The sequence below is a fragment of the Canis lupus genome, chromosome 13, assembly GCF_003254725.2.
Source record: "Canis lupus dingo isolate Sandy chromosome 13, ASM325472v2, whole genome shotgun sequence".
Classification (NCBI taxonomy): Eukaryota; Metazoa; Chordata; class Mammalia; order Carnivora; family Canidae; genus Canis; species Canis lupus.
This window is the reverse complement of record NC_064255.1, coordinates 31221744-31237707: the sequence shown is the minus strand read 5'-3', so window position 1 is coordinate 31237707 and position 15964 is coordinate 31221744. Positions and strand designations below refer to the sequence as shown.

At 49.8% G+C, this 15964-nt stretch overlaps 1 long non-coding RNA gene across 3 annotated transcripts in view; it reads right to left on the bottom strand.

The window, feature by feature from the left end:
* LOC112662311 (uncharacterized) overlaps window positions 1-15964 on the bottom strand; it is a 48164-nt gene that overhangs the window by 31280 nt on the left and 920 nt on the right. For 2 of the 3 annotated variants that reach the window (XR_007401595.1, XR_007401596.1), the window contains exons 2-3: window positions 15464-15552; window positions 2743-3004 (exon numbers count right to left, since the gene is read on the bottom strand). This is a non-coding gene — a long non-coding RNA (uncharacterized LOC112662311). Of the gene's footprint in view, window positions 1-1616; window positions 1827-2742; window positions 3005-15463; window positions 15553-15964 lie in introns of those variants that run through there. The other variant, XR_007401597.1, reaches the window with a different exon arrangement.

The following is a 15964-nucleotide window of genomic DNA, read 5'->3' as shown; positions in this document are numbered from 1 at the left end:
CTGTCTACTCTTCTCCATTTGTTCATTCACATGAGGGTCTCTCTCCAACTGATCACCATGGGCCAGGCACTGGGTTAGCTGCCCCGAGGGCAGAAATTACTGGAGCCCCATTACCCGCTTTACAGACAGAGGGCCAGACAGGCATGCAAACCCCACTAACAACACAGAGGAAGTTCCATGCTGTAAAGTAACTACAGTGGGAGTCACATGCTAGTGAGAGCCATGAGAATGGAGGAAGGAGGGGATTCCTGGGTGGCTCAGTGGATTAGCGCCTGCCTTCAGCCCAGGGCTTGATCCTGGAGACCTGGGATCGAGTCCAGCATGGGACTTCCTGCATGGAGCCTGCTTCTCCCTCTGCTTGTGTCTCTGCCTCTGTGTGTGTGTGTGTGTGTGTGTCTCCCATGAATAAATAAATAAAATCTTAAAAAAAAAAAGAATGGAGGAAGGAACATAGACAAACCCACAAGCGATGTGTTGTTGTGCTCTATGAGCAAACACGGAATCAGAAACGCTTGCATTGCCTGGGTTACAGGAGGCTGGGGGTGGGGTGGAGGGGATGAGGGGGCTGGTCTCTGAGCTGCCTGTAATAGACCTGAAGAATGGGGCACCTGGGTGCCTCAGCGGGGGAGGGTCTGCCTTTGGCCCAGGTCGTGACCCCGGGAGCTGGGATTGAGTCCCACACCAGGCTCCTTGCAGGGAGCCTGCTTCTCCCTCTCTCTCTCTCTCTCTCTCTCATGAATAAATAAAATCTAAAATAAAAAAAAAAGACCAGAAGAAGAAACTATCATGGAACCTTCACCGCCAGTAACAGAGGGGGACCAGACACCCCCTCTTCGCCCTCCACCTATGTCTCCAGGCCCCGATGCACAGCCTGTGGCCCCCCAGCCCAGCCCTCTCCCTTCCACTCGTGTCTTGCTTAGAGCCAGAAGGGACGAAGCTCCTACATCCAGAGACTGGAAGAGGAGGGGAGCTGATGGGAACGGCGGCTACACGGGTTCTGTACAGGCTGGGTTTCTAAGAGGGTTGGAGGGCTGCTCAGACGCTCCAGGGAGAACCTGAGCAGGAGAGGAGGCAGCAGAGGGAGAGGATCCTGAGGTGTGGCTGCCCTCCCTTCAGCATCAGAAGGGTGACAGAAATGGAGAGCAGAGGACCAGGCCACCAGCTGCCTGGCCTTGGCCCTTCACGCCTTAACACTAAGCCCACCTCCCTGCCCATCACTGGGTCGTGGCTGCTGGGCCCCAGGCTGGGTGACTTTCAGTATTTGTAAGCATCTCAACAGAACAATAAAGCATTTGGAGTACGTGAAAAAAAAAGAGAGAGAGAGAGAAGAAGAAGAAGAATTCAGATCATTCTAATTGCCCCCTCCTATGTTTGCTTCCATAATTTCTGATCATTCGCCAGATCGAGGCTGCAAAGGTAAAAGCACACAGGTTAGGGGTGTTGCATAAAAGGTGCAGAATGGGAGCACCCTGAGCATCCTCTGCTCCAAGCCCCTCTACAGAGGCCCAGAGATTTGCCCACGCAGGGCGTGAAGACTTAGATCTGGGGTTGCCCTAATCCTCGCATTCCCTCCCCTTGAAGGGGCTTCTCAGAGTATATGAGGAGCCTTCACGTACCTGGGAGAGCAGGTGCTCACGGCCCCATTTTACAGAGGAGAACACAGAGGCCGAACACAGGACAGGAAGCCGCTGGCCCGAAATCGCTGGTGGAAGTTGCAGCTAAGAGCATCCCTGGCTGGGAGCCGGGCCTGCGCCAGGCTGCGGGCTGCGCTTTCTGCGGTGCGGTGCTGCCGCCTAGAGGCACGAGCTGGGAGCAGGGCAGGGCGGGGGCGGGGGGGGTGCCCCCGGGGCGGGCAGGCCGGCCCCCTCCAACCAGGAGGGCCCGGCGGGGAGGCGACCCTCCCCTCTCCTCCCCTCCCCTCCCCTAAGCACTCCCCTAAACGCCCTGCACATCCCGCGGGCCACTCCGTGAGCTACGCCGCCCAACGCGGCCAGGCTAAAGCTGAGGCTGCAAACAGGTGCACCTGCCCTAGAGGATCCTGTCCCAGTGGCCTCCGGAGGAGCTCGGGGAGCGAGGAAGGCACATCCCTGGGAGGCGGTTGGCAGCCACCTGTGGGCTTCCGTGTGGGCACCTGTGACTCGTGCAGGGCGCAGGCCAGGTGGTGTCTGCACAGGTACAAGGGGGCCGGGATGCAGCTGATCGTCTACCCCACCCCAGTCATTATTGGCCATTTTTGTGTGTGACATTAGACATCGTTGAGTCTGACTGTCGTCGGTAGCGATCATCCTTTTGAATAATGCATTGTCACAGAGCAGGTGGCGGCATCCGAGGGACCCGACTGCAGGCCAATAGCGCTGCCTTGTGGCCAAGCGAGAGGCGACAGCTTCCTCTCCCGGAGCTCGGGCGCCTGGACCAGCGGGGAGATGCACCCGGGTGAACCCACGGAAGGGAACTCCAGGAGTAGAAAATGAGTGGGAAATATCAGTGAGGGAGACAGAACATGAGAGGCTCCTAACTCTGGGAAACGAACAAGGGGTGGTGGAAAGGGAGGTGGGCAGAGGGTTGGGGTGACGGGGTGACGGGCGCTGAGAGGGGGCACTGGATGAGATGAGCACTGGGTGTTATGCATGCTATATGTTGGCAAATCGAACTCCAATAAAAATAAAATAAAATAAAATAAAATAAAATAAAATAAAATAATGAATTCCAGAGACAGGCCCACAGCTAGCCAGACCCACCTACCAACTCCGCAGACGCCTCGTAGTCCTGCTCCGCGCCAGACACCAAGGCATTCCTCCTAGAATCGATGATGAACAGGGCCTGTGGCCCCTGCCCCGCGGGGAGGAGAGAGGTGACCCGAAGGACCCAGCGGGATCTGATGGCAATGGGAAGACAGGAACCAGGGTGTCCGAGGACTCAACAGTCCATAACCAGGCCAACGAGTCTCAGCGAGGTTGCCCCCTTCCTGCCACATGCTCAAAAGTCTTTCCTCTCCCTGGCAAATCTGAAGAATGAATTATATCCATCAGGAGAATCCTTCATAGAGACAGTTTTGTCTAAAGCAGTTGTTCTTAGCTCTTCTTGAAGTCACATAGCCTCGGAGTCTGGTGAAGTCTGCAGGTTCACCCTCCCAGAAAATACACCCACGTCCTATGCAGCAACACACGGCATAGCATGTCAGCCGGGAGCTTCTCACACCCACTGATGCTCCTGCAAGCCCCCCACAGAGAGCCCCTGGTCCGCAGGGTCATTCCCTCCTGATCACCTGGAAATCTCTGTCTTAGCACAAAAAGATAACCCTTCCTATTTCAGGTAACTATATTACTGACTTCAAGATGGGTGTAGCTCATCAAGGAAATCTGAGAAATCACCAAGCAGCCACAATGCACCCAAGGAAGCTCCTTTACAAGTTGGCAAGGGATGCAGCAGGGTAACCGCTACCCCTTCCTCTGATGGCCCAGATACCACAGATGTTCAGGGCCCAGGCTTGAGGTCCACATACCGGCTTCACCCTCAGAACAATCCCTCAGCCTCTCTGGGTTCTCACCTGCCAAGTGCGAGAAATGATGACAAGTCCCTGTCATGACTCTAGTTAGAATTAATGCAAATCAGAGTGCCTGACCCATACTAAGAGCACAAACACTGGCTTTTATTGTCAACATTATAATTAGGATGAATTAATTCTTTAATCCATCCAGCAACAATTTACCCATTTCCCACTGTTTACCCGACGATAGATATAAAGTACCGGAGACGTAGATTTGGCCAGATGCCTGGCCATGGAGCCAGACTCTGGGTCCCAAAGTTTGGTCCAAGGACACATAGCAAAGGTACCCCCCAGGAGCTTGTTAGAAATGCCAGATCCCAGGGCCTTGCCCAGACCTACTGAATCAGAATCTGCATTTCAACAAGATCCCCAGGCAATTGCCAGACATTTTAATGTTTGAGAAGTCCTGCTGCAGATCTGGAAGAGAGAGAGAGAGAGAGAGGATGGCTTTTGAACAGTTGCCTGGCTTTGTGGTCGAAGTAGAATCAGAACCAGCCTGAAGCAAATTGTCATTGTTCTTTGTAATGCAAAGCGTCCCTAGAAGAAGGATGTCAGAGCACTGCTGTGACCTCACAAAAGTTGTCCCTCCAAATGCCCCTCCTCTGCAGACAGGCTGGGAGAAAAGGTGTACATGGGCACAGAAACAACGAGGCCTCCTAAGGGAAAGGAACTAGAAATGCCTACGCCTTTCCTTTGGAGATTCAATGTCACTGGAATTTGTCTGATAAACTGAGGTGGTTGCAGAGGGATCTCCAGGTAGGAAAGTCCACCCGGGGAGCTGCAGGGCACGGCGTGCAGGAATGTTGGGGCAATGGGGTTCAACCCCAAGGGAGAACACGCTCAGGGAACTCTCAGGGGAACTCGGAGCTGGAGAGAGTGAGCCACCTAACATCAGAAAATCACTGTGTCCCTGTCCACAGGGATCTGAATCCACGGAGGGGTCCTTGCAGAAGTGAGCAAAGATGTGCCAGCCTGTGTGGGACCCATTGCCAGCAGTGCCTGAAGACATGTAGCCAAATGCCATGGTGCCCACAATGGATTAATCCGATTCTCCAATTCCCCTTCCGCTTGACATTTATGTGCAGGGCAGGTTCCCTGGGAATTCATAAGCTCCTAGAGTTTCAACGGCCCCCTTCTCTGCCCTGAAGAGCCTATGGTCTAGTGGAGGGTGAGCATGTAAACACAGAAGTGAATCCTCATAAACAGGGGTCATTCTCCCCACTTCCCAGGAAGGACACTACAGCTTGGAAGAAGGTAAAGTGCTCGAAGAAGATCACAGACAGCTTAGGTGGCAAAGCCAAGAGTCACGCCCAAAGCTAACCCCAAAATCTGTTCTCTGCTCTCAAAACACCCGCCCAGCACACCTCTCCTCTGCTGAGAAGAATAGCCACACAAGTCACACTGGGTTTGTTTTGGGTTTTTTGTTTTTTAAGTACAAATTCGGGACGAACAAGACAACATTCTCCAGGGACACACAGGAGGAAACCTAATTTGACACTGAGCCATCAGGGAGACCTCCCCACTCTTTGAACCAGGCTTGGAAGAAGGTGGGTGCCCAGGGAAGGTGGAGCAGCCCATATAAAGGCGTGGGCCTTGGGTACAGGGCAACTCGGTCTCACACTGAAGCTTGAGAGCAAAGCAATTCAGAGGCTACAGAAACTGATTAAGGCCGGATCTCTGAGGACCTAGAAGACCCTCCGAAGAACCTGAAATTAGCTGGGGAAGCACTAGAAAGCCACAGCAGCTTTGGAAAAGGAACTGAGCTTTAATCTGTTTTCAGATCCCCTGGGGTCCCCAGCAAGGATGGTTTGAGGAAGGAGAGAGATTAGCGGCAGGAGATCCAGTGAGAGGATATCCCCAAAGCCTGACCCAGGCCTTATTTTGGAGGGAAAATGCAAGCCTAGCCTCGCTAGAGAACAAAGAAAAGACAAGGAAATAAATACGACTCCTAGGTACCCCCAGACACACCTGGGCAGGTTTGAAGCCAGATGAAGAGGAGCAGTGGGAAGAGAAGGGAATCTCTGGGGGCGCGGGCGGCTTTTCACTGGCATGCAGCGTGCAGCTCTCTTCTTACTTTGTGTCCACCCTGCAGCCTCAAGGGAAAACACCCTAAAACCCAACCAATGCTTGGCAAGATCTGAGCACAGCCAGAGCCCAGTTAGCACAGGGGGCTGGAGAGTGAGCGGTGAACATCAGGCATGCAGATGTGATGTCCCAGGAACACCAGCGCCCGGACACCGAGGCTCAGTGAGCTTCCCTGTCCCCCCAGAGCAGCGGGCCTGCGTTGTCTCACATCATATATTCTTGCGGGGCATTAACCTGTCCGTGGGACTCTACTGAGGAAGGGAAACTGCAAGCTCCCGCCTGGCTTCCCCGGGTCTCTGCCCTGGGTGCCTTAGTCCGGACAGGTCTAATCTGTACCCAATCACTGTGACTACAACCTCTTGTCTGAGTCCTCCCAGTGAATCATCAAACCTGAAGGTGGCCCGGGGGCCCCCCAACACAGCCACCATGTCCTCTCAAGACCCTGCTGTAGCAGGGACGCCTGGGTGGCTGGGAGGTTGAGCGTCTGCCTTTGGCTCAGGCCATGATCCTGGGGTCCTGGGATCGAGTCCTGCATCAAGCTCCCCATAGGGAGCCTGCTTCTCCCTCTGCCTGTGTCTCTGCCTCTCTCTGTGTGTCTCTCATGAATAAATAAATAAAATCATAAAAAAGAAAAAAAAAGAAAAAGACACTGCTGTAGCAAATAGCAGCAAGTGCACAGGTGCGTCCCGACAGCTCCTTGCCTCAGCTGTTCCATGTAACCGTTTCCTGTGTGGGCACCTTTGTCCACATCAGATGGGGCATATTTGAGGATTTAGCCATTCTAGTGCGTGTCCAAACCTGGAAGATGCATGGTAACCCTCTTCCTTGTATCGACCCTTCATGAATGGGAGACTGCAGCCAGGGGGTGGGCTACTGGGTGAGCTACTCTCATCTCTTGGGCAGAAAATTCTGAAATGCACCTTGCACAGTTCTTCCGAGGGTCCTCAGTGGTGAGACCGAGCTCGACTGCCCACAGCACTAACCGCTCAATCCCTTGCCTGCTTTGGCTTCTCCTCCTTCCCCATTGTAGTCTTCTCAGCTCTCCGCTCCAGCCCTGTAGGATCACTTTCCTAAACAGACTCCATGTACACAAGCCCACGCTCAGGATCTGCATCTGGAAGGAACCCGGGCTGAGGCCAAGGAAGCTTTCAGATGATGACGGCCTCATGCTCCTGAGTCTCTGTGGCATCTTTCATTTCGGCAGTGAGATCTTCTGGGGTAAATGCCATCGTTCAAAGGCCTGATTATTGCTAGAGATTCATATGGCAGGTTGGAAGCCCAGCCTCTGCCTCTGTCTCCCCAGTGTGGTCAGTCTGCAGGTGACCACGCACAAACATGTCCAGGGAGAAGATGCATAAGAAGGGAAATGCACACACGTTCCTTCCTCCCCTCTGCACAGGCAGGGCCGCCAGCGCTGGGCCTTCTCTGCATTGTCAGCCGGGTATAACCCTCAGCCTGTGCTCCTGTAAATCCAGCCCCATCATAAATACAGCAGCAGCCACACAATTAGCCCCTCTCGCCAGAGCGAGAGCGCTACCCAGTGTAATGCTGTGCACTTGTGAAACCTTGATGGGTAGCAGTGATAGAGGATGTCATTTTATCTTGCCAAAATGCAGAATGTGAATCTGATCAAACCTCTAGATCTAGTTACCACTTTATAAGAAATAGGGAGGGTAGAGGAATATGTTAGGACACAATCCGTCAAATCTAGAACATGGAAAAAAAATCTGGGAGATAAATGACCTGGTTTCTTTGATAAGAAACTGATGAGAAGAAGAGCCGAAAAAGGAGAGGCAGGAATCATCCAAGATTAAATGAAGCTTAGAAACATGTCAAACAAATGTGATATGTGCACTTACTCAAACAAAAGCAATTGTAAAAAGATTTCCTTGTACTCAATTGGGGAAATTTGAAAACTCTCTATATATTTGATGATATTAAGGAATTATTTTTAATTTTTAGCAGCGATGATAGTATCATGGTTATATATTTTTTTCTAAGAGTTTCTCTGTTCTACTGAAGCATTTACAGATGAAATAATTTGATGTCTGGTATTTGCTTTAAAATATCCCAGCATGGGGTGAAAAAAACAAAGGGGGGGGGCAGATAAATGAGACCCACAGGATTGTGATTATTGTTGCAGCTGATTGGTGGGTGCCTGGGAGCTCATTAAGCCTCTCTCTCTCTGCTCTCCTGCAGATTTGGAAGTTTTCCTTATTACAAAAAAGGAAGGGGAGGAAGAAAGGTGGGAAGGAAGGAGAGAGAAAAAGACAGAGAGAAGCTATTGTTTCAAAGCTATGAGATGTGGTTGCTGTTTCTCTAAAGATGGCATCCCAAGTGCACTTTTGCTGGGAAGAATGACAAGGATGGTGGTGGTGATGATGATGATGATGATGATGATGATGATGATGTCGTCTGCAGCGAGGTAGAACAAGCATCCTTGTCTGGGACGGACGGAGAAGGAACCACAGTGATTCACCGAGTTCTGTCACCAGCTGCCCTCGGTATTCGTGGCGCTGCCTCTGTGCAGGTTCTGTCTCCGTCCAGGGCTGGGCCCCCCTGTCTCTGACGTGGTTGTGTGGGAGGGCATGCGTGTTCCTTGTCTAAGCCCATCCTCATGGGAGACAGAGTAGAAGCGATGATGGCAGGGAGGGCTGGCCAGAAGGGATTTCTAGGAGGAGAGGCTTCCCTGGGCCCTCATCACCTCTCTGCCCATGGGGTCTGGGCGTGCAGTAGAACTTCCTGGTTGGTAAGTAAGAGGGAAATACTGGATATCCATAGTTCAGCCCCCTCCTTCCTTCTTCTTGGGAGTGAGGTGCCCCAGCGAACAGGCCCAAGAACTTGAACCAAAATGTAAGGACACAGAGAACCCCTACAAGATTTTAAGCAAAGAGGTGTTTATCTTCTGCCCTTTGCATCTTCTGCTCCTCTTGCCCAGAATGCTCATCCTCTCATTCTCCACCTCTTCTCTTGATTGGCTTCCTCTCATTCTTTAGGACCCAGCTTAGCTAACACATCCTCCAGGAAGACTTCTCTGACTGTTCCAGCACTTCGAACCTACCTGTGTCCCAAGTCCATGTTCACTTGTCTCCACGCTAGACTGCAGGTCCACGGGGACAGGGACCACCTGCCCTGTTCATCCTTGATTGCCTTGAGTCCCTAGCTCCCCACCACATGATAGTACCAACTTAATCCTTCTAACAGGAATTATTGAATTACTGAATTGAATTATTGAATGACTTTGAAATGTGACTGTGTGTGTGTGTGTGTGTGTAGCTAGAATCAAAGGTCCTCTGTCAAGAAGGATGGACAGAAGATGATAAGGACGGGAGAGGACCAAACATGGCTCAGAGATAGGGCCAGCCAGTCTTCCCTGGGATTGACAGGGGGGTCCTTCTCTTAGGAAGTCCAAAGCTGCTTTGCATATCACCTCTTGCTACATCCCTTAGGATTCCCTTATGTTCCTCAAGCCAGTCCGCCTTCACTCCAATCCCTTGTTACAATGAAGGCTTCTTTATATCCTACTTGCCCTGTTCATATGCACTGGGTTCTTTTCTCTCCTGACTGTGTCCTGACTGATACAGTGTATCAACAACATGATAAACCTCCTCTTTGTTTAAATTATTTTCTTTCTTTTTTTCTTCAATTTGCCTATACATCCATTTATTTATTTATACTTGCTGTGACCATGGTGGTAGGAGAAAAAAAAAATTGATAGATATCATGCCCAGTTACCTAGAAAAGTGCTCTAGATAAGTGTTTCCAAATATCAGTGTCATATGAATGACCTGGGATTCTTTTATATTTACACATACATATTTGGGGGGGAAATAATTGACATAACATGAGACTAGTTTCAGGTATACAACATAACAATTCAGTATTTGTATATATCGCAAAATGTTCACTGCAATAAGTCTAATTAACATCCATCACCACAGATAGTTAACATTTTTTCCCTGTGATGAGACCTTTTAAGATCTTCTCTTTTGGGGCATCTTGGTGGCTTGGTGGTTGAGTATCTGCCTTTGGCTCAGGTCGTGATCCCAGGGTCCTGGGATCAAGTCCCGCATCAGGCTCCTTGCAGGGAGCCTGCTTCTCCCTCTGCCTGTGTCCCTGTGTCTCTGCCTCTCTCTCTCTCTCTCTCTCTCTTTCTCTCTCTCTCTCTCTCTCTCTCTCTCTCTCTCTCATGAATAAATAAATAAAATCTTAAGAAAGACAAAGATCTCTCTTCACAACTTTCAAGTATACAAGACAGTATGATGAAGTACAGTCACCAAGCTATAAGTTACATCCATGACATATTATCTTCTCATTGAAAGTCTGTACCTTTTGACAACCTTCACCCATTTTTCCCATCCCCATCAACTTTTTTTCTGTTCCTTGCCATTGAGATCTAAACCCACCCACATGAAGAAATCACTGAAAGGGCTTTGGTATTGTGGAGCCCTGGACACCACAAGAGCTCAGGGGGTGATTCTTAACTCTTCCAGAGAAGACGGTACCTAAGCTGGACTTCAAAGGGCCCACTGCTCACCTTTATCCCTGCCTACAGCATAAGCTCAGGGCCATGGAGGCAGAGCTGCGAGGATGACTGCTCCAGAAAACATTCCCAGAACTCACAATAAGAAGTCCCTGCCCACTCTGAACCTCCTGTGAACCCTCCCAGACCCTGGGCCCTTCAGAACTTGCATCACAGCCTTGAAAGACTTGACAGAGAGGGCAGGGGCTGCAAGTGTGTACCAGAACCCATTCCCTACTCTTCCCCCAGGCATAGAAACAAAGTGCACTGCCAACTTTCCTTGAACTTAGAGATGTCCTTATGATGAGCTTCAAGCAGGAGAAACGGGAGCAAATGAGTCCACCACTTGGGAGCTGTGATGTCATCCTGATTCCCTTTCCCCGTCTGCCACCCAAGAGACTTTAGGATTTCTCTATTAGACCATCTGCATCATCTACCTTAATCATCTACCTTTATTTCTAGATGTAATTCTAAGCTATGAGATACTCAAGAGCCTGTTCTGTGTCTTAATCATCACTGGTACCCAACCCCTGACTGCAACGTGTACTCAGTAAACGTTCTTCTGGTATTTCCCCCAATATCTGCCTTATTCTTGGTCTTTCAAAATTTAAGTGAAATTAGTTTGAACCCCATATTTATGGCAATTTTTCTAAGGATTTGGGAGAAGAGGTGAAGCAGCAAAGTAGAGAAGAGTAGCTTTTATTTCCCCCTTTTTTAAATCCTCTTGCCCTAGATGCTCCCCCTAGAACCCTCTCTCTTGATTTGTACAAAGTTACTTGCATAACAATGTGTGTTTCTTGCAGAATATTTGAGTGTCTGAGGAGAGAAGAAAGAAATAGTTGCATCCGCACAATGGAGGTAAATTAACTGTTCCTAAAAATTACTTAGGAGGATGACATCGTGAGGATGGTGGAGCAAGGACCTCCAAACATCCACTCCTCCACAGAAGCAAAATGGTCAAAATCAACTTTTCTTCAGAACTCTAGAAATAACCAAAGGCTCACAACAATCTGGGAAGCCTGTGTTTAAGAGAAATGGCTGAATCTCAGTGTGTAAAAAGGGAGCCATGAGGCATTTTAACTTAACTTGCATTCCCGTCCTCTCTCTCCAGCTCCATGGCAGGATTGAACACCAACAGCCCTAACTCACAGTGAAAACCAGTGGCCTGTATGCTGCTGGAAGGACAGAGAAGGATTGAAGCTCCTTCAAAGCCCTAGTTCTCTGAGAATTGTAACTATTCATTTGCAGGGCTTGTTATTTTTTTTTTTTTTTTTTAGCCTGACTCAAGAGTTTCCCAGTGGGAAGAAACATTTCCCAGGTCACTTGTGGGAAACATTCAGTGGCAACTGTTCAATATGATGGCTGCCTGAGCCGGTGACAAGAGCTGGGGAAAAGAGCAGGCTAACCAAATACCTTAAAAGGAAAGCAGGGGGATGGGATGCTCATAAATGACTGAAAAGTTCTGACATTAAAAAAAAAAGTTCTGACATACCCCTGGAGACCTAGAGGACTCCTCACATGTCCTAGAGGACCCAAGGTGCTCACCTCTGTCTGACCTTGAGGTTTTATGCAAGAAGGAAGTGAAGGCTAATGTAGAGTTGTCTCCTGTGCAAATGGCCATTGCAGGTGTGCCCCGACACACACAGGGAGCCCTTTGGCATCGCCTGGGAAACTCACTGGTCCCAAGCATTTCAGGAAATAACTGTCCAATGAGTAGCTGACAACTAAGCCAACCAACCAGAGGGTTTGGTGGCCACAAAGACAAAGATCAGAAGATCATCACAGCAGCCAGGCATGGCTGTTAGCAGCAGGCCAGCTCCCAGTACCAGGGACTGCATTTCTCTTTCCCATCTTCTAGTGGCCAGTCTGTGTTCACTGAACCCCAAATGTCTCAAAATGTGTTTTTACAGCCCATTCAAATCGGATGCAAGGTCCACGCATTACACATCCCTGCAGGGTTCTAATCTGTAATGGTTCTTCCCTCCTCTTTCTTCCCCAAACTAAGCTGGGCTGATTGCTCCTCATGCCATCTGGCCCTGTTCTAGGACTTTACAGGCATTATCAGATTTAATCTTCACCAAGAAGCTGATAAGACAGTCTTTCTATCATCATATTCCCATAAAAAGGGGAATTCCCATATTGCCTTTTCCAGGCAGTAGCAAAGCAGCCTGGGTCCCAGGCTGCAGCTTAACCTACACAGTAACCCACCTAACAGTCCCATACCTTGTCCAAGAAGTCCTAGCATCTCCACAAAACAGGTGAATACATTGAGTGCGGAAAGATAACGCGCTCTGGTCTATGAAGCACTTGATACCTGCTAGCTGGCTCTGCATCAGCAACAGTAGCACCCGCTCCACCTCATCCCAGCATCTGCTTCTCCCACAAAGCTCAGCAAAAGGAAAAGGCTCAGGACAGACATGTGTGTGCCCTTTAGTGTGAGCTGTGCCACACCCACTCCTTTTGACGGCACAAGGGGCCACCTCCGGGTTTTTCTAACTAATGTCCTCCCCCTCTGTTAAACACAAATGGGAACCACTCTGATTCTCTGCCTTCTGGAGACCCCTTCTGTGTCTGAGAAGAAGGGAAATACCCACAGACCCCTTGAATGCAAGGCAGGTGTCGAAAAGCCCAGCATATAGTAAGTAGTTTCTCAATAAATCAGTGAAAGATGACTGGAGAGTAAAAACTGAGTAGGCAAAAATTATTTGCGGACGGAAATACAAGCATGGAAAAGATCATGTTTGCCAGGTCTGCCCTGGTAGGTGCGCAGAGGGAGGCACAACAAACAAATTTGTTACCAAGAAAACAGAGCGAAGAATATAACTTTGTTGTTTGATCAAGACCCGCGGCCATGTGGTTCCACGTGGAGCCAGCAGAGGGCAGTGCAACACGTGTTGGTATTTAGGGGAAGGAAGTTGGCTTTGGTTTTGGTTTTGGTTTTTTCCTCCACCAGGTTCAGTTGTCAGCAAAGTCTCTTAAGTTTCTGGCTTCTGGGGACGTGGCTAGTTCTGGGCATTCCTAGCGCGTCTGCACATGAAAGGGCCTTGGCTGTAATGTGAGGCCATAACGTATTTTGGAGGGATTACTGTTTTCCACATTTGCCCTCATCGCCCTCCCTTGCACCCCTACTCCTGCGAAGAGGGTCCCAACACCCAGGTTGAGCAGTACCCACTCCTAACCCTTTTATCCCCCCATCAGACAAGCTCCTATTCGTTTTCCAGGACAACCTCTCTAGGACCCCCCCGCCCCCGCCCCCGTCCCCCAACCAAACAGTGGTTCCATTCATGTGAATTACATTGGAATGTAATTATTTGTGTTATTTTCATTAAGAATTCTTAACAGTCAGAAAAGGACTTTTATTTTCTAACTTCTCAGGCCCATCTCGAAAAAAAAGCAGAAGACAAATTTGCGTGTGTCTTGTCCCCATGGGAGAAGCTGACGCTCACATCCCTGCTGACCAGCACTGGCCAGTGGTTTCCTTGTAGCCCAGGAGCACGCGACTGCCTCAAGGTGGGAATGTGTGCTGGGCTACTTCGTATACTCGGTGCCCCTCAGAGTGCTTGGCACAAGGTCATTGCCCCTAAAAACATTTGCTGGATGAAGATCAAGCGAATGAATGAAGTAGCTCTTCTGATTCCATGACAAGGGCCCCAGTTCAGGCTTTGCTATCTGGCCTTTGAGCCTTACACATGTTAGGACCACTAACACCGCAGCAAAGGGGCTGGTGTGTCCCTTCCCCGCCTACCACCCTCATGTTTCCTAATGCACCTAAAGAGGGTCCTAACTCCCCACATGTCCCCCACAGGGCCTCTCTCATCTCCTACCACACTTCCACCCACGGTGCTCCATTCACTACTATGTCCACACACCCATCCTGCCGTCCTGCCTTCCATGGGCCACTGGCACACACAAGTGCCCCTTGCCGGGATGTCCTTCCTTCTGATCATCCTCCAGCTGGTTCTTTTTTATTTTTTTATTTTTGTCTTAACGATTATATTTATTTATTCATGAAAGACACAGAGAGAGGCAGAGACATAGGCAGAGGGAGGAGCAGGCTTCCCACAGGAGCCCAATGTGGGACTCGATCCCAGGACCCGGGGATCATGACCTGAGCCAAAGGTAGACACTCAACCATTGAGCCACCGAGGTGCCCCATGGTTCCTTTTAAATATTCGGATCTCAGCTTCAAAATGACTTCTCTGAGAGGCCTTACCTATCCAACTCAAAACCAGATGCCTATAACTGTTGTTCACATGAGCCAGTTTTAATGGTCTGTATAGCATTCATTTGCATTTTTATGTGCTAATTTAAATATCATCTGATGCCCTCACTAGACAGCAAGATCTAGAAGATGGGGTGTCTCCCCAGTGCCCGGCACAGAACCCAGCCCAGAGTAGGCCCATGTGTGCTGAGCATCTTCTCCTGCGAGGGAGACCACGGTTAACCCTGAACCAGAGCCTCTGCTCCCCAACCTGCACCCTACTGACTCCAGAGCCTGCCTGCCTTCAGCCACGATGAGGTGAGTCACCGAGAAGGAGGAAGGCCAGGGTTCAAGAAGAAGTGAGGCCAGGGGCAAGAGCACAAGGCTGATTAAAACGAGGATCTGGGATTTAAGAGCCAGCAAATGCACCATTTAAAGCTCTACACTCTCCAAAGGAGAGCCCTTGATAGGATGAGCACTGGGTATTATACTATATGTTGGCAAATTGAATTTAAACAAAATATTTTAAAAAGAAATAAATAAAGCTCTGAGTTCTCCGTATTTCCCAAGGTGAGCCAGAGACAGAAACAAACCAGCAATAAAGAGCCTAGGCCTGGGATCCAGAGGGCGTGGATTTGAATCCCAGGTCCTCCACTTAGTAGAGAAGGCCTTGGGCAAGTTACTTCACCACCCAGGCCTCAGTGTCCTCTTCTGTAAAATGGAGATGATAGTCATAATATCTCTATCACTAGGTTTGGGGGAACTTAAATTACTCCATGCTTTTTAGGTGCTGGCATATAGTACACACCCCACGCGTGTTAGCTGTTATTATGAACTTGCTCTGTTGTATCAAGAGGGCTATTTTTGTGCATGTCTCCCTTCCAGCAGAGCTGTCAGCTTTGAGAAGGCAGGCATGGTGACTTGTCCCCTCTTTCCTGTGGCCCACTGCCTCCCACAGTGGGTGGCACAGCCTGTGATGATCAACGGGAGTCTCTTTCATCCCAGCTGAAAACCAAAAAATCTTGGTTTCACCTGAAGGGCCTGTGAGGCCCCTTCAGCGGATTCCACTTGGACATGCCTCTGGTTACCCTCCTTTGAATTTACTTACCTTTAACAAGCCGTTTGCAAGTTCCCTCGTTTCCCAAAAGAGGCCGCTTCCCAAGAGTGGGCTGAACCCATGCGGTAGGAGACACAGCTCTGCAAAAAAAAATTAAAATAGATGCTTTCCTTTCAGCTTATTTCTGCTTCCCCCACTGCCTTACCAACAGCATCCTTGCGTCCCGAGGCCCCGTGGAGAAGCTCGGCGAGGAGAACATAATGTATGGCCCGCACAACTGCCAATATTGCAGCCGATTTCCAAGGAAAATTGCCTCTATCCATCAGAGCGGCCCTGAGCCAGACGCGCATTAGTGAGGAAGACCCCGCGCCAGCCTCTCCCGAGGGGCTTCTCAGAGGCAGTGGGAAGAAAACCCATCGCTGCAACAAAATAAAATGAGCAAAACAAGGAAGTAAAAGAAAAACCACCCCAAATCAATAGACACCCCCCCACCCCACATGCAGGCCCTTTGCCACCTTCCCTGAACCCGGGGCCAGACAGCATCTCCGAATC